This window comes from Channa argus, chromosome 5 (assembly GCF_033026475.1).
Source record: "Channa argus isolate prfri chromosome 5, Channa argus male v1.0, whole genome shotgun sequence".
NCBI lineage: Eukaryota > Metazoa > Chordata > Actinopteri > Anabantiformes > Channidae > Channa > Channa argus.
The window spans coordinates 27,291,988-27,318,181 of NC_090201.1; the positions used below are offsets into that span (position 1 = coordinate 27,291,988).

General features: G+C 39.5%; 1 long non-coding RNA gene across 2 annotated transcripts in view; it reads left to right on the forward strand.

The window, feature by feature from the left end:
• The window catches only part of LOC137127168 (uncharacterized), a 142,411-nt gene that overhangs the window by 717 nt on the left and 115,500 nt on the right, over positions 1-26,194 (forward strand). The window lies entirely within an intron of this gene.

Genomic DNA, 26,194 nt, shown 5'->3' on the forward strand with positions numbered 1-26,194 from the left:
TTACAGGTGTAATGAAGCACACAGCGAAACCCAAGACAAAAAAATATTCAAATAATCAAAATTGTGTTAAGAGCTAAGTAAAAGCACTCAGGGACCCTCTAACACATAAAAGAGAGTAGACGGACTACACACACCTGGCTCCACAGGTGAGACCAGTGACCAGCACTTCACACTGAAAATCAATCAATCAATCCCTGTCTGTTGTCAGAGTAAACCCACTGCAGGCAAGGTTTAGTTCAGCAGCAGCTACAGAAGATTTAAGGTAACAGCTCACCTGACTGCATCTGGACTGCATGTTCAGTCCTGACCCTTAGACGATCTCCTGAACCCTATACACCAGCAGAGAAAATGGCACACCGGGAACAGCATAGTTTCGCCTTATGGAACAGGGACCATTAGGTCCAGACTATCTTTAACCAGCTTTTACCACCTGGAGACCCAGCCTGGTTCGGATTAGCCCAAACCAATTGCGACACTCAAACTCACTCTGGTGATACAGTTCTCATCATTGCAGTTCTGCAGGTAACTCCGGAGTCTGGTTCCCAGCAGACCATGGTAGGATGCTAAGTAAACAGAGAGTTGTCATTGAGCTAATAACTGACCAGTCCATTACCCACAGCAACACCCTGAACCACAGGTTGGACACAGGTAACATGACGTAGGAACAGCAGTTATTTGAGTTACTGTTGCTTTTCTATCATCTTGAACGAGTGTAGCCATTGCCCTCTGACCTCTGGCATTAACTGGACATTGTCGCCCAGTGAACTGCTGCTCACTGGATGTCTTTTCTTTTTTAGACCTTTCTCTTTGAAACCTATTGATGGTTGTGTGTGAAAATCCACCTGAATCAACAGTTTCTGAAATACTCGGTCCAGCACCAACCACTGTCCCACATTCAAAGTCACTTAAATCACCTTTCCTCCACATTTTGATGCTCACTTTGAACTTTAGCATTAATGCATTGAGTCAGGGGCCTGTGATTGGCCAACTGCATGGGGCCTGTAAACGGACTAACATCAAAAACAAAGTCACTTTAAATCATATGTTAAATTACTATGAGAAATATGAGTCTTTATAAAGTGTTTGTTAAAGCGATGCTCAATTAGTTCCCCACAGTTTAATTATGAATTTTTGGTAGATCTCAATATCATTTTAATATTAGAATAGTCGTCACATTTAAAGTCTACAACTGTCTCTTTGACTTTTCTGTCCATTTGTCCTTCCGGGTTTCAGGCTGCTTCACTTTCTGTCCACTAGTTAGTTTTACTGTGTTTATTGCTATATGTGTGATGCTCAAAGAATGTAGGGTCATTTCATTTTTCATAATACTTCTGCACAACACATGATGCAACAACATAAATCGTGCGTACACATGTATAAATGCGTTTAAATGCGATTTCCGTGTGTCTGGTGAGTCCACTAATGAGCGAGCAACTTCGAGCATCTAAAGTATGAGAGTATTTGAAGCAGAGACCAAACAACATGGTGCTAGGAGCTCTTGACAATATTTTATTTATGTATTTATGTTGCTGTTGAATTGCACCACATTTCTTTAACATGAATGGAAAAAGCTCTTGCATTAATTATATCAGTCTGTAAAACACAGATCACAGTTGGGCCTATTTTTGTTTGGGGAATATAGAGAGATGGTAACTTTGAAAATACACTGAAGAGCAAAACAAGTTGGCAAACACAGGCGTTTAAATATCTTACAAAATATATAAAACCAGCCTAGTTACCACTTTCACCTGGAGCTAGACGCAAAAGTACTCTCCATGTGCAAACAAACAAACAAACAAACAAACAAATAAATAAATAATGTTCTTAATGTAATTATTATGTCCAAAAAACTGGCCCGTGTGTGAAGGGAGAGCACTGTGTATCCATCCCTGCTGTAGGTTACACAGACCACTTGATTGACTGGTTGATAGCGAAGACAAAGGGAAACAGAAGCTAAGTTGGTTACTACATGTTTTGCAGGGGGAGGCTGCCCTCTACAGTTCACAGTTGATGTCGCCACTCGTTCTCCACTTCAGTACGTTCGATCATTCACTCAGCCTCTGTGCAGTCGAGGTGCTTTTAGTAGATCATTTTCATATTATGTTACTTTTACTGTACTGGAATGCAGAGGGAAATATTGTTCTGTTTATTCCCGTACATCTTTAATTATTTAGCAAATTTAGACTAAACTGATAACAGCTCAATCTTTACCTGTTGCTCTATAGTAACACTGATCTTTGTCACTGTTGAACATTTCTTTGCGGTTTACAACAGAAAGAATTATACAGGAGAAATAAATTGAATGTTAAAGATTTTTTAAAATCCGGTGTTTGAGGCGGTTCTCCTCTTGAATCTGTACATAAATAAAACTTTAGACCTGAACATTTTAGATTTCTCCAGAAACCTTTTTATGAGGTATATGTGGAACTAATCTGGACTATACTTGAACATTCCTGTTATCAACAGCATCAAGTTCAATAGTCTTTAAATAATTTGTACATACTTACATTTGTTTCTTATTGTAGTACTGGTACATTTAGATCTAAAGTACATTTTGGAGCATGTACTTAGTACATCCAGTTGTAAAGTTCTGTTTTAGAAACGTGGTCTTTTACACGGGTTTTAAGTTTTTCTACTTCTCCCACTTCTGCATACTCAAGTACTGCATACACATTTCTACTGTATTGTATTGTACGGAGTGGATGACTAGTGAGGCTCATTTCGGATGTATTTTGGTCTCTGCTCTGTTTATTTTAATGCCGTTGGCAAAATTATAAATAAATAATTACATTTAACACAAATGCTACTGGAAGAATAATAGTTATACAGTGTTTAATGCGACTTATTTCAGGGCATTGTGTTACTGTAAAACTAATAAAATAGATGCACAAAATGTTGGTATTATAGTTGTATTTACATTGAAAACTCTATTATTAGTCTGCAATATATAAAATTCCTTATGGCTGTAAGTTCTGCTTTCACAGACTAATTTATTGAAATTGAGATTTGTTAACCTGGTTTTCCTGTGCGTTCGGCAGCAATAATTATTTTAAAAAATATGTATATTTTTTACACAACGATATTTGCTCATCAGTATTATTATATTAGCTCATGGTTGTCTTGTCAGAAACTGTAACTGCCGCAGTCTGGACAGTTCCTAACCTCAATGGGATCAATAAGGTTAAATAAATACATAAACAATGATATTCATGAATTCAGGTGCTAGCACTCATGAACAAGTGAATGACTGTGTCCTAATGATGATACAGTGGCTGACAGGTCTATTATGAACCCTACTGTCCGACACGCAGTACAGAGGACAAACCGAACCCTGCGACTGTGTGTCGACAGAGCTGCCAGCAGAGAGCGCTCTCTGCCCACTGACAACTCTTCTCCTCAGAATCACCTCAATGAGGAAATACTGTCAAGGGTGGTGCCCCTCCTCCAAAAGTTGACTTCCTGTGCAATCAGACTGTGATTATGTCGAAAATGTTTTTCTCTGAAAGATCAGACGACAACTTTTCTCGAACCTGAGCATAAACTACGTATCACTGTAGTCAAACAACTTTGATGCTGTTCTGCAGGAAGAGATGAAAAGAAAGTGGAGAAAGTGTGTTGTCTGGAAACACGTTGTCTTATTTCAAACATGATAAAAAGACTAAAATTGGAGTCAATTGTGGAAAGTAACAAGGTTCAAGTACTTGTCAGTATTTAAGTACATTTTTCACATATCTGTACTTTACTTAGAAAGTAGTAAGTCTGTAAGTAGATTTGCTTGTGGCTGCTTTGACTTTTACTCCACTACATGTAAGAACAAATATTTCTACTTTTTACTCCACTACATCTCTAATCAAAGTTGCACTTTACACATTTCATAATAAACCACTTTTCCTGTTTTGTTATGAGAAGAAATCGCTGGCAAGAGAGGAACCACTTTGATTCTTGAAATGACAGAGCTCTTAGTGAGGCTGTTACTTCCACTGTGTGGTGGTTCAACATGAGAAGTTTAGAAAGAAAAGTGAAAAAAGCTTCAGATCATAAAACAGCTTCAACCAGTCTTTTATGTCTTTACCATTAATTAGTTAATGCACTGGTCCAGAGAAAGGGACAGGGAGAAAAACATAGGCAAGTACTTTAAGTAAAGAACAAATAATGTTCTTTTACATAAGCAAAAATGTCTGTATACTTGTACTTTTACTACATTTATGTTTGTCATTTTGTACTTTTATTTTAGTACAGTCGTCTACCGCTGCTTGGAGTGTGAGGCCTTTCATGTGCTTTATATCTTGTTTACTTTAAATTCGGTTTTGTTTCTGTTTCATTGTTGCTTGGTTAGTGTTGTCTTTGTTTCATCATTTGTTTTTGGTCTCTGCTAATTTGTCCGTCATGTTGTGTTTCTCTCCTCAGGGCCACAGGTTTTTTTTTCTTTATCTATCTGTGCTTGTGCAAAAACGTCCCAAACGTGTCATTCTAGCTGAAGAATCGAGCTTTATTATAAATTTATTTTATTTAATAAATCCCCACTGGTCCAAAACTTAGTTTATAAATTGATTTCTATGCTCTGCAGAGTCTTTACAGAAACCAAATCTTAGTTTTCATTACCTGCTCATGCTGCTGAGTCCTCCTTTGAGAGCTGCAGGAATTTGCAAGAAACAAAGTCTCAAAAGTCAGTGTTAAAATCCACAAAAGGAAAAAACAAAGCTGCACAAAAAGCAATTTGTTTGTCTGTGTAAGTGAAACAAAGGGAATATAAAGGCCTTAGACGAACATATCACCTTCAGACAAACAGGAAGCAAAACAAATAAGAGAAATGTCAAGATGTCAAAAGCAGATTCAATGTGAAGCATGAATGCCGAATGTAAATAACAACAGGGTGAAAAACACTGAGCAAAAACAGAAAGTCTCTCTGTGGAGCCGGAGAGGGGTCTTTAACTCCCCCACTGTGACCACTGCTGGGATTAAGACTGTTTCCCACCAGTTGCTCATTAACTGAAGCACTGAGCAGAATCAACGTAGGTGAAGTGAGCTGAGCTCAAAGGAAGGTGCGATGGCCTGCTGCTCGTCAGCTGACGGCAGCATGGAACAGTTGGAATGAAGTTTGGCTGACTTTACTCATCAGTTGAGACTCTATCCTTCATTTGTTTCAGGAGCGAGCTGCTGACTTTGCCTCGACTGGCTCCCCGACTGTCATGCTCAAAAGAACTGGACTCACCAGCTCGAGGGGAAATGAGGCTTAGTGGCGGAAGTAGCCCCCGCTTGAGTGAATGACACTCTTTAAATATGCACATCCACTCTGAGCTCTGAAAGCAACAAATGCATAAAAGTAGCGATCCCACGCTCTGTAGGGCTTAAAGATGTAAGACAGTAGAAATCCCACTTTTTACACACTTGTTTTTCTGCTTCCCCACACACAAGACAAAGCAATTAGGACATTCTGCTCTTGGCACATATTTGGAGGTTATCTAAATCAGCTGCTAGATAATTTAGAATGTTTGCCGTGTTTGTTTGTATCCCACATGGGGCCCAGTGTGGATGGGATTTAAACAGCAGCTCCGTGCAGCACACAGGTTTGGACAATCCTAGAGAAATGAGTATTAAACATTTGTTTAATATATAATTAGCTGAATGAGATCAAGTACGCAAAGTCACGATAAATTCCTCTGATTTGCAATAAAAGGAAGTGTTGTATAAAGTTAGTGCTTCGTAGCTGTGGCTTCTTTTAAATATAGGTTTTAAACTTTTACTTAATTTTAACTTAATTTTGCCAACAAGAAAATGACACAGCCATAGAAAGAAAAAACAGACTAATTGCTAATTGCTACTTAATTACATTCACAGTGGCTTTGCTGTATTTCTGCCGTTTCCTTTGTTTTTGTTTTTTTTCTAAAGTTTTCATTACTGTAGATCATTGATTTAAGGTTGTTTTCATTCTTTTGTTACCAAGATTTACATCGTGACTTCTACTAAAACGTGACCTGTACATTGAAGTTTTTGTTATCAGACTCATTTATTTCTGGACACTGGACTGAGCTGTGCCAAATTCAAGCTGCTACTTCAACATAAAAATGTGAAATTCCCTCTGGAGCCAGTGTTTGGTTTGACCAAAGTTTGGGCCACTGCAGAAACATGGCGGCTGCCAGGAAAAGGTGACCCAAGGTCTTTATAAATTCAACAAACTTTTTTTCAAGTGATTACAAACTAAAAACACAAATAATGCACCTTTTTAAAATTGATCAGAAATATATTTAACTAACCCTAAACATTATATATAGTTCTACTATTTCCAGTATGTGATGGATAATCTCATGGCATTGAGAAAGTCAAGTGCTTAATCTATGTCAAGTAAGGTCCATTAGAAATTTAGTTAAAGTTAATTGAAAAGCATATTAGAATGGTGTTTTTGTAGGTGATTTGTGATCAGAGAGAAGTGCTTCTTTGTCCATAACTTGGAAATTATTGCTCTGATATGGCCCTGTTCTTTCATTATTTCCTCTTCAAAGATGTGAGCTTGATGGAAATGGCTTCCCTCCCTTTCCTCTCATCATCATGTTTACCTCCTGATAATCCTATCAGATCTGCACATAGCAGAGAACAAGGTGCCACATGTGAGAAATCAACTGTTTAAAGTTGTGAATTTATGCAACGCATGAAGAACGTCTGGCGTCAGACTCAAAAGGCCAAATAAGTCCAAGATTTATTCAGATGATGGCTCAAAAATTCAAAAGGTAAAAAGTCAATCCTTGTCAAAGACTGAATGCATATAACTGCCTGAAACAAAATGTTATAAGGAGAGATACATAAACATCAGTGTCACCACTTCGTGAGACATTTCTGCACCAGTAATTTGTTGTATTATGTTCTAAGGAGTCTTCCTCGTCTGTTCTGAAATGTAGTTTTGGTGTAGAGATGGAGTTGTGTGATCACAGGGAGCCAGTTCAGTTCAGCCAGTATGACCTTTATCACTTGAATGTCGCAGAATGGTTGGTTTTCAGTCGTTATCAGTCCATAGTTGTGCTTCAGGAGGTCACCTACTACTTACTGGCATTGAAGCCCAATGAGAGTTGCAGGGCAGGAAAGCAGAGTTTGCTTCTTTTAGTGGAAATGTTCTGAGCAAGAACCCGATTGCCACTGGCCATAGAACTGTTCTGATCGTTTGGAGTTTTACTTTGGAGGAAAATGAAAAATCCATTAATGTGTCATCATAGATGTAATCGATCAGAAAAGTCAAAGCTAGTAAGAGCTGCCGAGGAGCTAAATGTAAGACATACGAAAGGACCCACATTTTGCTTTGGTATTTATGTATGTGTCAAAATACATTTCACAGTTAAATTGTAAAATTTAATGTGAAAATTTTACATGTACATTGTTCCCTCCAGTGTCCATGTGTCGTTTCAGCTCCTCTGTTCCCCGAACACCTCAGGCCGTCTGTTAACACCCAGGTGGAAATTATGAGGATTTATAATGGATTTGTTCTAATAAATTGTGATAATGACTTCTGGTGTTACATTTTAATGCTCCTGTGAGCGGCTCTCGACATATTTCCGAGTGCTTCACTGAGATATATTATTGAGAGAGCACTACACTAAATCTCATTATCATTAAAGTTATTATTTCCAATGTGCCATGCCCTCTCTTCCCTGGTCCCTGAGCTTGTGTTAATTTCTTTTGACTTCAATTTTCTTTGGGTTTAAAGTTTCCACCTTTTGAACATCATCTCAGAAACTGACAAAGCTGCTGAAATCTATCCTGTCAAAATTAGTCTTATTAATAATACTTTGAAGCATAATGACAGATTTTTACCTACAGCTAAACCTTTAAATTGCATAACTTGAAAATTTTCATTAGATTCAGTGTCAGGTATGCTCCTTTGTTCTTTGTCATCTTACCGTCCTTAGGGACACACTTAGCAGCTTGACTGTTCGTCCTGAAATAAAAAAAACAATGGAGGTTTATTTATATCTTGGCTAGTGGACAGTTGTTCCATTTCACACCTGCAGCACACACAGGACCAGGGCACAAGGAGGGTCATTAACAATGTGCATGGTGTCAGGGTCTGCATTCTGCAGCGGATTTGGATGCAGTCTTGGTTATAAGAAACAAAAGAACTTGACATTATTTAGTGATGGGGCATTGCAGGAAAGCTATGAAGCATAACTGTGGACAGCCTCAGAACCAAACTCCATATATGACAACACCCTGGTGTTTGGCTTTGAATGTAGGCAAAACACCACTATAAAAAGGATCTGGGCATCTTCAGGCCTGACAAAACCGCAACCTTGGAATTATCCAAAATGAGCAAAAGCATAAACATCATGACTGAGATGAGGCAGAGTGATGCCTGTACACAGCTCTATAGCATTACTAAAGGTCAAAACATCTACAGGGAACTTTTTAGTTTGTGTTAAATGATTGGATGCTTGCAAGACTTCAATAGCTAAGATGACGGTTCTTAAGCTTCCAGACTAAACCAAGATGGAATTCAATTTAGAGGATCACTGCAGAATTTTTTTTACACAAACAAAAGTTACATTTATTCACCAAATCACTGTTTATAGACTAGAGCTCTGGGGCTTCATCCTACCTCTGTAAAATCCGTTTACCACCTTAACATTCCTGCCTTTGTTTCCACCCGTACACAACCCTGTTTCCTCAAAATTACGTTCCTATACAACTAAACTACAAAGGCGATCACGTTCTCTCGAGAAATGTAATTTCAACCACATCACATTTCCTGTGAAAATAATGAGAACATGTTGGCATGTAAACTAAATTGTGAGTTGCAAATACGTTAAAACTGAAAATGTCACCAGACCACTTTTCTCCCACAAAAATATCCAATCTTGCAGCAAAATATAGAGTTTCATTTTCTGTGTGATCCTGCAGTACAATGTCCAGTTTGTGTGACTACATTATTTTTTTCAATTTTAAACACGTCCACAATCTTTCTTTAAACCCAACATCTGAACCTAAACAAACACAGGACTCTGCAATCGATCTCAGCTCTTTGTCATCTTCAAAAAACATTGCATCCGAACATAATCAAGAAATGATTCTGTGTGCTACAAAGACTTAATCGTGTTTGCAGTTTAGTTGTTGGAACATAGTTTTTAGGGGACAGAGTTGCTGTATAACAGTGAAGGATGGAGCAATGTGTCACCCTGTATCTATGTGCATAAGCATTTCAGCAGCATTTCAAACCTAATATTGTGAATGATTTTATGAATGCTCCTACAAGAGGTCCGGTATTTCTTGTTTAAAAGACCTCGGAAGATTGAAATGACCACAAGGGTTCAAAAGGATTTACAAATGATCAGTGATGAGCTGACACTATCCAGAAGAAGTGCAAACAACAATGCAAAATGGCCATAAACAAACACAAACTTTTTAAAAGTAGACAATAAATGATCAAAAACAGAGAAAAAGACAAACACATATACAAAACTTCCAAACAAATGTAAAATGACTGAAGGGAAAGGGCGAGGGTCTCATTTTTTATAATCCATCCATAATACAAGTGATAAAAGTTATTTTTTACATCATTGCATGTACGGTGCAGGCTGCTAACAAAAAATGGACATTTTTATTCAATTTAGATTCAAGTATCACTTGAGTGGATGTTATGATTTGTGCCTCACTTCCCATCACCACACATTTATACAATTAAACAGAACAGACATCAAACTATAAAGTTCAATAAAAGTTTGTCTCATTCAAAATATCATCCTCTTTTCCTTTGAAGCTGTTAAGTGTTCAGTCTGCTGAAGCTAATTCACTTTGAAGTGTGTGCATGTGTGTCATTGTGCGTGTGTGCGCAGAGATTGCTTTTGTGTATAGGTGCATGTGCGGATTGCATGAGAGTGAGTGTGCGTGCATGGACACATTAAGACTTGAATGTGGTAGTGCTTCTGCACGTGATCAACCAGCGACGTATTAAATCAAAGAGTCAAGGTTGGTCACCACATCAAGGCCACAGTGGCTTCGTAACAATGTTAAATATGAGGATAACGACTTTCAGGATGTGTGGAGGGGAGTTGGGTGGGGAGCTGCTTCAAAGACACTCCTAATTCTGCACAACCCGGTGGGAATCCAAATTACTGCTCAAGGCCGAACTGAAATCCCCAGTCAGGAGGGAAGAGGTGGAGGCAGAGGGATGAGCAACGAACGGGGAGATGGAAAGAAAAGGAAATGAAAAGAGAAGGATCATGGAGAGCCGTTTAAAACCATGACTGTTCCACAGACAAAACAGGAAAAACTCTTCAGGCACAGACTTGTATCAAAAACAGTAGAAGAAACCAAACTGTTGACATTGTCCATAGATTGTAACCCCACTAATGACCCCCACATTCAGACTGAGTCTCAGTACAGTAGGTGTTAATAACAGACCTCCCCCACTTTTCAGTAGAGGAATCCAAAGCCAACACTGCAACCCTGTGCAAAGGGAAACCTCGTAAAGTAACAAGCACACAGTCCTGGAAGGTGACCTTGTAACGTGAACACTGAGATTGTCATGACCAAACATAAAACAGATGAATGATGGAGAAGCTTTCCCGTCTGTGAGGGTTTGTGGTATCTAACAAGATTTTTGAACGCACACTATCACTCTCATTGTCTCACTACTACATAAAACACCAAGCTCTGCCTGCCCCCCCCCCCCCCTTTGCAGAAGCAGGGGCTGCATTACAACAACTGCTAGCTTCTTCTTTTCCTTTGGGCTGTTCCCTTTCAGGGGTCGCCACAGCGAATCATGTGTCTCCATCTAACCCTGTCCTCTGCATCCTCTTCTCTCACTACATCCATAAATCTCCTCTTTGTTCTTCCTCTAGACCTCCTGCCTGGCAGCTCCAACCTCAGCATCCTTCTACCGATATATTCACAATTTCTTTTCTGAACATCTCCAAACCACCTCAATCTGGCCTCTCTGACTTTATCTCCAACACATCTAACATGAGCTGTCCCTCTGATGTCCTCATTCCTGATCCTGTCCATCCTCATCAGTCCCAAAGAGAACCTCAACATCTTAAGCTCTGCTACCTCCAGCTCTGCCTCCTGTCTTTTCTTCAGTGCCACTGTCTCTAAGCCAAACAACATCTCTGGTCTCACCACCGTCTTGAACACCTTTCCTTTCATTCTCGCTGATACTCTTTTATCACACAACACACCTGACACTTTTCTCCACCCGTTCCAACCTGCCTGCACTCGGCTTTTCACCTCTTTTCCACACTCTCCGTTTCTCTGAACCGTTGACCCTAAGTACTTAAAGTCACCCTTCTTCACCTCTGCTCCCTGTAACCTCACTGTTCCAACTGGGTCCCTCTCATTGAGACACATGTATTCTGTCTTACTGGGGCTAAACTTCATTCCTCTGTTTTCCAGAGCAGACCTCCAACAACTGCTAACTCTGAATTGACATTCTCAATGCAAACTCCTATTGTGCATGATCGCAACATGCTAACATGCTTTTTTTGGCAAAAAGTAAAGGAAAGTACTTGCAAAAGAAAATTCAACCTCATAGTGGCACTAAGAGGAAAAGTTAGGTCCGGTTTCATCCTCTGGAAACAATCAATGTTTGCCCCAGATTTTGTACCAATATGTCAAATAGTAGTTATTTGACATAGTTACTTCACAGTTAGCTCAAAGTTTGACCTCATGGTGGTGACACAGGAAAAGTATCCTCAAAGTAAGAAGTTCGTGTTCTGAGCACCATGAATATCTACTGAATATGAAATTTCACTGCAATCAAATCATGGTTATGATGAAGCTAAATGAAAAACCAGGAATTCAACATTACAATGTAGGAGTCATAATCTGGAGACTGTTGATGTCTGATAATCGTGATGACTGATGAACAAACTGTAAAACTTCATGGAGAAAACAGGTGGTAATGATAAAGTGGGCAGCACAGTGGTGGAGAGGAGACTGGAGACCTGTCCAGGCTGTACCAGGCCTATGGCCAATGACAGCTGGGATAGGATCCAGTGTTACACATAAGAGATGGATGGAAATAAAGTACAAGAATTTTCATGAAAAGCGGAGATCTGAGCTCACAGGGTTTTTAAATTAATATTCCAGCATGCTCATGAAGTTGATAACTAAACTGAGTTCAATTAAAGTCATAGTCTGGTGATTGGATCTAAAGCTGATTTAAAAAACAAAACAAAACCATGTCCCTTATAAGCCCCTTATAATAGCACCCTGTTCTTTATAGTCTCATTTTTATCTAAGACGTTTACCTTAAAAAGTATTGCTCAGTATGTTTTCTAGTCTGCTGCAGTCTGGTCGACACGCTGGTCAATAATAAACTGTCATCAGCAGTGAACATTTTCACCCAAATCCTCATCGCTGAGACTGAGCTTAAATCTGCCTTCTGTTACTTTCCTACACAACTTTGTGTTTGTTTCTTGTGCTGATCTGAAAAAAAAAGTGACACATTTAGAATTTGATGTGCACCCTGTCTTCATGCCAGATTAGATAACAGCAGTATGCAGTTCTCTTGGAAAAAGAAGGTCTTATTCTCTGAAGAAGAAATGAGATTTCTTCTTATTCATCATGTCATGATCATAGTCAGAGCCCTCAGCACCCCTCCTACAATCATCATGAAATCAATACCACAGAACACTGCAGCAGATTCAGTAGGAACACATCTGTGTGTGTTAGTGCAGACGATATGATCTGTCTCTGTGTGTGCTTTCTCAGCTGGAAACAACACCTGTTTGCTTGTTTAATATTTTTTAAAATTATCATTCTTCAGCCTCATAATCATCATTGCTGTCAATAGGAATCCAACAAGCATCATTTTCATCAGCACAATCAGAAATAACAAGCAGCATATCACGTCGCATGACACCGTTCAGCTTTTTACTCTCACTGTAGGGTCGTCTTTTGTGTTTAATCACATGAAGCAGCTCTTAGTGAAGCACGAGCCACACAGACGTCTTCATCTAGGAAAAAGCCACTGACTGCAGACCAGTTTGTGTGTCAGTAATTGTTCAGGAAAACAGCATCTTGGATGTGAAATATGCACATATTCCATTTACAGGCAGCACTTTCCTCTGTCAAAGTGTTTTGATCACACAAACATGCAAAATGCAGCTATGATTTTCCACCTGGTAAAGCTGCCACTGTTGTTATATGGTGTGGAAGATACAAAGTGCAACCAGCCAATTAGCAGCAACTAATCGATGTTACTGGTGTTTAGCCATTATTGGGTTGGGGTGCAGAAGGCTGTGGGTTTGAATCCCAACTTTGGCACAGGTTGGCCACCTTAGTTACTATGTCTGTCAAGTTAATTCCCACCAAAACAAAAGACTCTTCCAATTGTTAGACCACAACGTATCACTGTTGAGCTCTAAATGTCTCCAATGTCCATGTGTAGCCCATCTACTAAGACCATTTAATGACACCTTGCTCAGCTGTGATTGGAAGTTCCAGGACTCAGGATAAATGACTGGAGATGCTGACGGTAACAAAACTAGTCTGTTCTAAATGTTTTATGTAGTAATGTAATTTATTTTCCCTTGAGTGACAACACACACACACACACACACACACACACACACACACATTACTAGGTCAGGGAATCACGCTCAGTCGAGATGCATTGTTCCGAAAGAGTCTGTTTATCATGTGGTGAATTATATTCACTAGGTCAGATAAATAGGTGGGATAATTATTTAGCATTCATTAAACACGCAAAGGTCATCCGGGGACAAATCTTTATTCAGAATGAATAATTCACAGGCTGATATCTTTAGTTCATTAGGATCTCACAGCCTCTTGGCTGTTATTAAGTATTCAGCTGTTAGGAAAACTTTCTGATTGATTATTTTACACACTGAATGTTTCTTTAAAAAATCTTTTTGTTTTTCATCATAACCACTGTAGGGGTTTTTTTTTTTTAACTCTTGCTTGTGTAGTGGGTTTATTTCTGGTTGGACTCCAGCTCCAGAAAACTCGCCTTTCCTCCTTCGACAGTGATCGGGGCCTCATCCCTTTATTGTCTAAGTGTTCTGAGCAGTGAGCTCTGAAGATGTGGCCGCAGTCAGCAGCTTATTGGTCTTAATATGACAATATCATTGCGAAGATGAATTGTGCTACTCCAGAACAGAACTCACTCAGCAAAACAAGGCTTCTTAAATACATAACAGGGCATTAAAAACTTTGTTCCTGCTGAAATTCCTTTACAAATTACAAAAAGCAACCAAACACATTATTTTTTAATAACGTCCAAACCAGCTTATCACTAATGGCTCTGCTTTGTGTCCAGGCTTCAGAGACCTAAGTGATATACTAACAGGGATGGGACGATTAAAAAGCAGAGAGTTGGAGAATGTTTTCATGCTGATCTGTACTGCTAATTATTGGTACTGGTATAGTTTCAGCATTGATCTTCTCTGCAGCCAACATGATCTCACATTAACGCTATTAAAGCTGGATTGATGCTCGCTGCTGGAGGGTTTGCAAAACCCTGAGTGCACCCACAATTATGTCAGCTTAGCCAGAGCGAGGGACTGTCAGCCATTAAAAAAAAAACTCATCCCACTAGACATAGCTTCTTGTTGGTAATTGGTTGGAGGGATCCAAACATGTCCTTCTCCACCCATTAGAGAAATAAAAGATTTAAAAATTAAGATGTTATTGACTTATTTTTTTAGATGACCAACAACAACCAACAACAGTGTTGTCCAGATTTTAACTGGTCAGAAATGAGATTGTATGTATATTATTACATATATGTATTTTATTATTTAAACATTTTTTAAAATGATTTAAAAAACACACTCAGCATGGTCCGTCAACGCCTCACTCCTATGACACACATCCAGCGGACAATGACGAAGAGGCGGGATGAAGCAGAGCTGGCGGCTGACCACAGTGTACAGACGCACATTAAGTAAACGAAGCCTTTGCAGCTCCTGGTCATGTTCTTTAGCAGTGAACTCACCTGTTCCCAGGTCACTGAAAAAATGAGCACATTCAGTGACCGGCGCTCTGTTAGCTTGTTCGTGTTCAGCACTGCGCGTCACGGTAGTTCATCTAATGGAAAACGAGTAAAGTTAATTGACCTGGAGGCATTCAGTGCTTCTCACAATGCTTCTCACCGAAAGCTGCTCTCATTTCCATTCTTCTACCTCTTATGTTAGCTTTGTCAAACCTGTGACTCAGGAGGTGGAGCTGTCATCCACTAATAACAGGGTCGGTGATTTGATTCCCAGTTCTTCCTGACATATGTCAAAGTGTCCTCTGGCAACACACTGAGTCCCGAGTAGCTCCTGGTGGTTCAGGCCAGCTGCATAACAGCTCTGCCATCAGTGTGTGAGTGCGTGTGAAAGGGTAGAAATTGTTATACAAGTGCAGACCATTTACCATTTATCTACGTCTGACTCCATTACCCAGTTACTGAGGTCTAATGAATGCAGCAGAGTAAATATCTCATCAGTTTTTTTCACGCCTCAGCTAACAAAACAACACAAATTATAAAGGAGGGTGTTGACGTTCATGTGGTGTAGGTACATACTGTAATGTTTTGTGTTGTTTTTGAAGGGATTAACAAATGTAAGTTTGGGTGACACACAGAAGGAGCAGAAGAATCTGTGCTGGAGGACATCTTAGGCTCAGGGTTGTTTATTTGGACATAACTGCTCTATTGGACAGCCTCAGCCCTGGACAGAGGAGAGGACTGGGCACTGGAGATGGAGCTGGGACTGTCTGGGAGTGCTGCCACAGCACTGGAGAGACAGGCTTGAAAGACAGGCTAGAAGGCCCCAGAGAGAAGGACAGATGCAGGTCGGTTCTGCTTAGAAACAACAAAGGCAGGAAAGTCTTTCAAATGAAAGTCTTTCAAGTCAATTCAAGTCTTTCACACTGAAACAACAAAATACATGAGTTGTCAATGTCCTATGGAACAACGCACACACACATCGCTGCTGGGAAAATAAACCCATGGATGACGTGACGACGCTGCAGTTTAGGCAGATTCTGGTTTGAGTTAAAACGCCTTTATTAAGGTCAGGGAAACCACGCTGTCACTTGGTTAAAGTCTGGAACAAAGGGTCACTAAACAATAAAGTGTTTAGTATTTACAGTTAGATGATGGACAGGCACAGTGTGAGACAAACTTTGAACTATGCTTAAATTTAACATTTTAGTGTGAACTTTTATTTAGGTTCAATAGTAGATGTATAATTTAATTCTTAGTGCCCTGCAGATATAATTTGCTTTTAGATGAGTGTTTTAAAAGCCAGACTTCAAATATGGTGTGTTTTCAAAGAAGAATGGCTGCAGGTTCGGGCTGAGGGACAAAAACAGTGACGTTTAAATGACCTGAACAGAGCAGACAAGCTGTGGAAAGCACATTATACATAAACATGAAGTAACTGTAATATTTAAATAGAAAGTAATGTAATTCCTGCTTTTAAAATCATAGCTTTACAAAAAAAGCCCGTCAAATATTTGAGCCAGTGCAGCAGGTTGCTTTTAAACTGGATGGGAAGAGGCAGTTCGGGAGAAAAGGGCAGACGGAGAGGCAGGTTTTAAAATAGAAACTGCTTTGGAGTTGGGTGAAAAGCCGTTAGGTGACAAGCTGAGAGCCCACAGATGATGCCTGTTGGTACTCGTGGTGGCTCTCCAACTGATTTGTTGAAGGCTTGGCAGGTTGTCACTGTGGGACTTGGTAAATATGGGCTCGGCAGGCTGACACGCCAGGGTTTTAGGCAGCAGAGTCCTGGACTTCAGAGGCTCTGAGGAAAAACAGGCTGACGGTTCGCTGACGTGGATGTGGCCACGATTCAAGGAGGTCGACTGAATCGAAACGTTTAAATTTATGAAAGAGGAAAGTGGATGTAACAGCATAAGCGTGTTGTGCCTGTAACACTCCCTGAAGTTGCTTTAAGGTTGGAAAAAACCATTAGTTCATCCACATGTGTGTGTGTTTTTGCCACTTTGACACTTCACTCACATCTTCCAATCACAATCTCAGGTCACAGAACGCGTATCGGCTGTGTGGTCCTAGCACAAGGACAGAGAAGGAAAATGGAGCTGTGGTGTTTTCTGCTCCAGACATCTGGAATGACATGCAGAGGGAAACTCAATTAAGCAGTGGGGCATCTGAATTCAGGGGTGGTGTAAAGTTTCTGCTGAATGATTCTTGTGTCCACCTTTAATGGGAAACTAAACATCCAGCACTGTGCTGTGTTCGCTCTCCGGCTCCAGTTTTCACATTGAAATAATTGAAATTTTTAAACCCACGTGAAAGCAGAAGTCAGTTAACATCTTCTGGTGCTACTTCTAAAAAACCAACCAAGCATTTCACTTTCATTTAAGCACTTTACTCAAACGATGCTCACGAAACGTCGCCCCAGCCGCTGTATTCCACACGATTTCATGTTTTCCTCTGACTGAATAGTTTGGAAGTCTTAACAACAGTCACACTGTTGAATCTGAGCCCAGCTTTTCTGCATGTGTCATGTTTTGCTGCAGCAACGCTTTACTCTGACAACCGGAGTTTTGCCACTTGTCTCCCATGATTGTCAGCCTTCCTCTTAGATACGTTCAGTAGCTCCGCACAGACCTGCTCATATACATGTTATGAGCTGGGATTTAAGGTGAGCACAGAGGAACAAGAAGAAACAAAAAGGAAAAAACTAAAGGGCATCAAAACTGGTTAATCGTTTTCGTTAAGAGGGAACAAGACTAAATTCACATGTAGCACAATGTAAATGTGCGTCTGGAGTCACTGGGATGTTCAAGAACATACAGGATACAGGATGCTCCCTGTCTGCACAGTCTCAGATTGTCTGTGCATTTTCATTTTCACTTCTGGAATTTTCTATGCTGTAGCTGTCTATTTAACATTATTTCCCTCCCTACTATAGTGTTGAATACTAGTCTTGCATTATCATCAGTTTTGTACTTTTAAGTTTTTTCACTAACTAAATCTTAAAGTTAATATCCAGCGATTAAAGCTAAACAAAAGTAATAATCTACTATAAACTATATGTTTGGAGTAAAACACACCACCCCAAGTTTTTAATAAGAAAATGAAAAAAAAAAAATCTAAAAATTTCAACTGAGCTGATCAGCAAAACAAGCAGTTCAGCAAATCCTACAAAATAGTAATAATAACAAAATGTCCAATTGTAGTCGTCAGGGAAACAGACATTTCAGAGGACTTTTATTTTGGTATAGTTAATGCATGTTGCAAAGTTTTTAGGCTTTTCTCCATTTTCCTAAACAACTCACTTGAGCATCATTTGGTGAGACGACAATTTCTCGTGATGCACAGCAGCTGTCAAATGTCTAAGAATAATGAAGGAAAGGTTAACAAGAAAAACAGCTGCACAGCTGATGTTGACTGCTGCTCCCACACTAATTATAGATCTGTAGATGTACCAGATGGTCACACAATGCAACCGAAACAGGCAAAAACATTTGTTTCTGAGCAATGACTTCGGTGACTGTTTAAAGTAAGTGTTCTGTATGAAAACTGTGAGCAAGGCCTGTTTTTATAGGACACATAATAACAGGACAGATACTGTACATTTGAATCTGCATGGAAAACCTGTGCTAGAGTCTCAACAAGCTTCAAGGCCTTGAAAAAGGCCTTGACTGGCACCAGTCTTAGACTTGTTTCAAAGTGCAAGACAAAAACATTTGGAGGAAAGTCATGATGTTTTTAAAAGCAAACTTAAAACCCACCTTCTTTTCTGTTATTAATTTTTTTTTTAATTGTTTATTAGTTATTATATTTACAGTGTTTTTTTTTTATCTTTTATTGTCTTTGCCTTTTCATCAACAAAACCTTTAACATAAAAGTTTTTGGAAGTCAATAGACTGAACTGACTTTTGATGTTAGACCGAATAATTTAATTTACATCCTGAAGACAGAGAGCTTCCCCTTCCTCTCTTGCTAAACACTGCACGCCTTGGTTGCCAGGGTGACGAAGGACGCTTCTCGCCGTTTTGACTCCAACATTGTTCTGAAACGCTTGGCCTGCTGGTCCTGGAAACCTGGAGACCCTAAGTGACTCTCAAGTCCCTCCATGTTAACAACTAAGCTCCATGTTAAGCTCTATGAAAGGCAGGTGTCCTAAGATAAACCGCAGGTTTCTTTCCTAAATATAACCCTACATTTCACCTCAAAATGATCTAATTGTAATCTGTCAGCTGTATTTCATTCACCATCCACTCAATTATATATTCTATTTATATTTTCTGTCTTGAACGCCGTCATCAATTTCCCAATTGTTTATTCCTTGATCTGTATATTATGCCAACTACTTTACTATTTTAGTTAGATCAATGAATATTCATTTATCGATGTCAGGTGATGTGTTGTTTATTCCTTTGGTGACAGAAGTCAGGGATCACTTATCTGCGAAGAGCCACCTTTGATATGTGACGGATTCATTCATTTGTTCTGGTTAATCCACGGTTAACTGGTTTTAACAGAGGGATCATCTTGAATAACTCATCTGGTGAACGAGGGTAACGAGGGTAATTTATTGATAATTAGTATGTTTGCAACAATATTGTTATGCGAGGCCTGTTATCAGTATTTATGTTGATAATTCCATATTGCTACAAGTGGTTGTAGGTTAAAAAACATCTGGTAAAATTTAGACAGACAGGAAACGTATAAGAGATTGACACATTGATTGGAGGACAGGTCATTAAAATAAATGTTGCCAGAAAGCAAAGTACTTTAACTTCTCATATTTTGAACAGATTTTTTATGACTGCAAGAGGCTGTTTACTGGTAAAGCACTGAGACTACTTGAATTATTAGAATAAAATACAAATGGTGTTTTCTGTTGAGGGACAGTGTGAAACAATAGTACTGCTGTAATACACAGCCCTGTTTGGTAAAACATTGAATCTTACCAAATGCTGCCGTGATGTTACTCTTCTCATTCCCTTTCACAGTTTTGCTCTTTTGATGGATTTGGTCTTACTCCTTCTCCGAATGGCTCCAAGCCTACGCGCTACAGTAAATCATCCTCTTCAGTTTGCAGCCAAAAATTGGAGCATTATTAATAATTTCCATTGCAGCTTCCAGCTTCCACATTTTCCAGCCTAGAACAGAAAGAAAATCTTCTTACAAAAATCACAGTCACACATAAGTGATTTGCATTTTATTGTAGGAAACAATCTCTACAGTTGGGACTGCTGTCATTTAATATGAATTAGTATATGTTTACAGCACCTGAGTAGGTTTGTGGCCCTCCACTCCCAACCACATGTCGAAGTGTCCCTGTACCCCCAACAGCCCACTCCCATCGCATAGATATTGGGGAGGGTTGTTTCACGAAAGGCATCCGGCCTAAAAACTGTGCCGAATCAGCAACTGACAGAATATGCTGAAAGGACTAAATAAATAAATGTTTACGGCACCTGATCAAGGTGGGATTATTTGTGTTGCCACGCCACTCTGTCCAAAAGGTGTCAAACCGGCATAGAACGTCATTATACACGGCAACATTTTTATTCTACTGTATTGTCTTTGTTATAACAATGAAGAGGTGGTTTGTGGGTTAGGAGTGAATAAAATGAGTCAATGAGTGATTCAAATGAGTCAAGCAAAGCTGTGTGTCATGTATGATTAATACTTAATATTCACACCAAGCCAACATCAAAGACAGTGACGCTGAACGACTGCCTGCCTGAGCTCAAGTCACCTTCAGTTCAAGTGGCACAAGATTACAGCCGACGACCAACTAGTACATTTAAAAGTGGGAGAACTGGGACTCCGGCTATACAAACCGTAAATAAAACAGTGTTAGCTTAGCATTAGGGCACCAATTCACTACTCTGAATAGCCATCGTCTCAGTTCTGATGGTGAGGGACACAACAACCAGGACAGTTGCTCACCAAAAGCCCGACGTTGACTGGCAGCCAGCTGTTGGCTCTGAGGTTTACACTGGCAGGTCAAACCCCGAGACTTACATATGATGGCTACGACATGCGATTGCTTGAACAAAAGCAGCAAAAGAGGTCCTACACTTTGTGGTAGTCCAACCAATTTGTCTCTTTTGATTCTTAACTTGACCCCAACTGTACCCGAACTCAAACCACTTATCTCTGCCTGCTCCTAAGCTGCACGTTGTTCTTTCTTGTAAGATTCTGCCTGATTCCTCTTGCATAACGTCACCTGGTTTGTCTGTCACCATAGTTATTAACAATTCACAGTTCATCCACCATTATTGGTTTGAAAGAGTTGCACAGTGCATGTCCAGAGCTTCACAGTGGCCATCAGCACGCTGGCAGCTGTGTGAACCGAGAACTGGGGCAAGCGTTTCGTCAGGCTTTTAGAGTCCAAGTAACAAAATGGCGGCCTAAAGACGAGTCAACCCATCAGCAAAATTCCACCATCTCTGTCTGGAAAGAGCTATGTAATAACATACAGTATGAATAGCACAGAATTATTCAGAAAATGATCCGTACATCCTTTAGTGTGATTTAAAGCAAAAATACTGTCATGATTCTCTGACATTGCCTCAGTCTTTTCTCTTATTTAGTGGAGAAAAATGTCACATCCCAAATAACTTACAGCTGAGGTTTAGTTTGACAGTCGCAGGACATTAATCTTTCCCAAAGTACAGTAGACAATCCACACCAGAATTTATTCCTAACCAGTTACAGCGGAGTCAGATTCATAGACGATTTAAATCATTGAAGATCTTTGCAATTTTCCCAAACCACTCAGTGCCCTGAGGTGATGTTACTCCTGCGCTGTAAAGGGCTTTTTCTGTGCTTGGCTGTGTCAAGTGTGAATCACTAGCTGGCTCTTAGCCTTACACGTCTTACTGAGGAAGCAGGAAGCTGCACACAGTATGCAAAGACAGCAGCGCTAATGTAACAACAGCTGGAGGGTAAGATGGGGTTCACAGGAGCAAACTGTGGTTTGTACAGTTTTCCTTTTATTACATTATTGATGTCTCTACATGTTTGGATGTCCTTGCTCCTTCTGTTTTTTTTTTTCTGAGTGGCGCTGAGAGCTCATAGCACTGCCGTCTGAGAAAACACACCAATTAGACCAAACACAAGCAACTGCAAAGCCAACTTCATCAATTTGAGGACGCAGGTGCAGCAATAAGCAATGTGCTGCATAAAGCCACAACACAAGCAAATGGAGAAACGTGCTGCAAGCAGCACAGACGACGATGGAAGCGTCCCAGGGTGCAACTGAAAAGCTTCTGTCAACTTTGTGCAGATGAATTGCGTCAGTAGGATTATATTAGCAAAAACGCTAACACTAGGTTAACAGTAGATTTGTGCATCAGTAACTATGGAAAACAAGTGCGTCCCAGACGTGTCCGTCACTTTTTAGCGTCCCCCTGAAACGACTGTAGTCTGTTGACATGTAGATAGCAATGTCTCCATTGGCCATTTCAATTTGTAGACGTATTTTTTGTTGGTCTTGAGACATTTCCATTGTGGTGTGGTTGAATTGTCCTTTAACTTAACATCTCATCAGCCTCTTTCAGTCTTGCTTTGTTCACCACTTCCCACTTTTAGATATTTAAATTCAAATATTCCATGTTTCACTCAAAGCAGAGGACAGAAAAACCTGTCAGCAGATGGTAATACAATGGTTTTTTCCATTAACTGCAGCCATGTTAGGTTGTCACCAACTGCTCTTGTACAGATTGAAGCATCACAACTAATGTGAAAAGATCACGATAAAATTGTGTTGGACCAAACATTTATTTATATACGTTTATTTTGTGAAATATGAACTGGCAGATTAATTGTGCACATTTCTACACTACTTTCCATATAACGTGTGCTTTTGGTTTGTGGTAGAGATGTTGCTATCGCAGTATAGCACTTGTACACATACAACTAAAACCTGTCTGATACTACAGCTGATACCTCGTTTACCTCTGCAGGTAGGTGGAGGTGGGTGGAAGCTTCTCCATCCAGGACCTCACCCTAAATCTGTGCTTTGTTCGTCTTTTTTTCCTTTTTCCTTTTTGTTCTTTTCAAACAAAGTGCTCCGTTTCTCACGCACTGGTTGCCGCCATATTCGTTGGGCAGAAGAGGGCCTGAGTTTTAGTTCTTGCAAAATTTGCGTAACTATAACAGATTGATGAGAATATTTCTGTCCAGCAACTCAGTTCGGTTTAGTACTTGTATTGTTACTCGGTAGAGGTGAGTACTAAATTATAAGTACTTGGGAAAAAGTAGTATGGGAAGATCCCTAGTTTGTGGCTGATCCTTTGTTTGGAACATGGTCTTTCCCTCAGTACAGAATCAACCATTTTTACCTTTCTGTATTTCTTTCTTCAGTGATCCTCTTTGCGTCATGCTGTCCATTTCTCTCCTGTTCTAAACGTATCTTACCTTTACATAAATTTGCCTCCCTGTTATTTTAATTTCTCCAGTTTCTTCATATTCTCCTTGTGTCTTCCAGATGTCTTTATATTTTTCTCCTTATTTTTCCATAGCCTCCAGTGTTTTCACCTCGCTCCTTTATCTTAGCTCCCTCTCTGCCTTTTGACCTCCATCTCTTTTTCTTTTTTTACCTTAAACCTTCTCTTTGCTCTTTACTTCTTTCCCTTTCAATCGAACATCTGATGAGACGTATTATAATCAATATTGCATCCAGAGTAACAGGATACTGTGGAATAATATGTCATTCTAACGTGTTGCCGAGTTCTGGTGAATGCAGCATGTGTCCAGATATAATCAATATGTTTTACAACAACATGCAGGAGCCGTGTGACAATGGCGAAGGCTGCACTCGTAGTGACGATCAGATGAATCCGCAGCATATTACTTAGTGTCTATACAAAAACTTTAAGGTTTCACTTCACTCCCAGTGTTGGGCAGTAATGCATTTCTGCAACAAAAATATTTTTTCAGTAACCTAATTTTCAAAACAGTACTGTAACAGTCACTTTGTTTTTAGGGTTTCTGCACAAAAATTTCCGCCCGTGGTCAAGTTACAAGATGATTTACATAAGAATTCCATTGCTTTGTGTTATGATCATCACTAACGTCATTAACAACGTCTCGCAGTAGAGTTGAACCGTGGTCTCCTGTGGAAAAGTCCTGTGTCTTGTACCATTCACCCCCCCAAATCCATGGCAGGTTCTCCCACCCACTATAGACTGGGCTGGATGGACAGAGCAGCATATTCAGCCAGTGACTGATCACTGCCAAGTCAACAAAAAGCCAGAGGAGATCCTTTCTCCGAGCGGCCATTAAATCTTACGACTCCTCCACCTGCTGGGACGGAGACTAGGGCTAAACCTGGACAACCGTGTTTTCATCCTTCGGTACAAATTAATAATTTGAATTATTGTTGCTATGTATTTTAAACTATATCACATCTTGACTCCACATCATGGGTAATTATTGCATTGTTAACCACTCACCTAACCTTCGACCATCATCATCACCATTCATTGCACTGCCTCTCACCCCCTTTATCTTATTCCTATATCCTTTGTGATTTTTTCCTTTTCCTTTCCGTTTGAGCAGAGGTTTGGCTAATTTCCCCCTTGGGAATATTAAAGTTGATTGAGTCTTGGAAAAAAAAGGTTCTAAATTTGGAAGGTTTCTAACTCATGGTCGTAGAGCTATGCACTTGTGCCACTGTCCCTTTCAGGAAAAGCGAATAGAGCGGGCTGCTGTAGCTACTGGAGGGCAGCAACGCCATAAAGGTTTTATGGGTTTTATTTTCTCCTTTTACAGCATCAACATTATAGTGGAGAAAGATCAGATAATACGGTTCTCTTGACCCAGAGGGGACGGACAGCAGATAAAGAAAGATGAGGAGGAAGATGTGAAAGTAAAAGAGAGATGGAGGGAAAAAAAATCTCTTTAATGCTGAACCTCTTGTAGGTCGTTGGCTTCATGAGTCTAACTTAATTGAATGAAACTCTTTAATGGGAAGAGTGTGTTTAAATACCGCATGCTCCTTTCTTTTATCATCCAAGGTGGGTTTTTCTTTACAGAGTGCAGTTTTTAGTGCACAAAGGCAGCTATTTGCATTTGTGCCCGGTATTGAATGGCCAATTCTGCCGTTCATGCAAATGCTCTAATGAAGGAAAATAACTGGATGCATGCTTGTGTGGGAGGAAGCAAACAACAGTTTGAACCTGTGGTGTAAATTACTGGACCATAAAACCATCATCACAAGTCAATTCACAATGGTAATTTAAGGTGCTTCACATCAGCATAACAGGAAATGGAACAGTGTTATAAAATCAAGTCAAATTATATGACATAATAGCGAAAGTGAAACTTTGCTTCAGGTATATTCTGCTTTACAGTGACACCCTCTCTTCTTAGGCACTTAAATAGGATATAGGAAAGAAAAATAACCTGTAAGATGTGAGTTACTTACTGTGATTTTACACATTAAATATACAGAAAAGCAGCACCTGTCATTCTTAGTTAGAAACTCAATGTGAGTATTACGTACTGTATGTTTTACTTTGTTTCTTTCCCACAAGCCAAATAAAATCAACTATTAGTCAATGTTTACATTTATTTTTTCACATTAATCTGCACTTATTACCCCATAATCATAAAGGGGAAAACAGAATTTAAGAAATGTGTGTAAATCTAATTTAAAAAAAAAGAAATATCACATGTACATAAGTATTCAGAGCCTTTGCAACAACACTGTAAAACCCCTTTTTTCTTGATCGTGATTGGAGTCCACCTGTGGCAAAATACTGTCCAAAGGTGCAAAGTACTGAGTACTTATGTACATGTGATATTTCATTTTTTTCTTTTCAATGTATTTACGGACATTTCTGAAATTGTTTTCTTTTTGTCATTATGGGAAACTGAGTGTAGATTAATGAGGAAAAAACAAATTTAAACGTATCACACTGTGTCCTCCATTGCGCCAAATGGACCATAATCATAATTCCAATGGGTCTTATAGAGTTTATGTAAAACTTTGTGCTTTTTCAGAACTTAAACAGACTTTTACTTGTTTGTTTTTGCGGCAGTGTAGAATTGACAGAAAGTCTTTTCCTTTCTGAATATTCAAAAATACTTTGATAAATGATTTTTTTTTTTCCTTTTCAGCTTATCGCGTGAGTTCAGGTTTGCCAAAGCAGATCATGGAGGCATTTATTGGAAAACACACCAGGATCACAGGGTTCTATGTAGTTTGAATGCAGGAAAACACAAATAAGCCGAGAACGAGACGTTCAGTCGTATTAAAACCTGTTC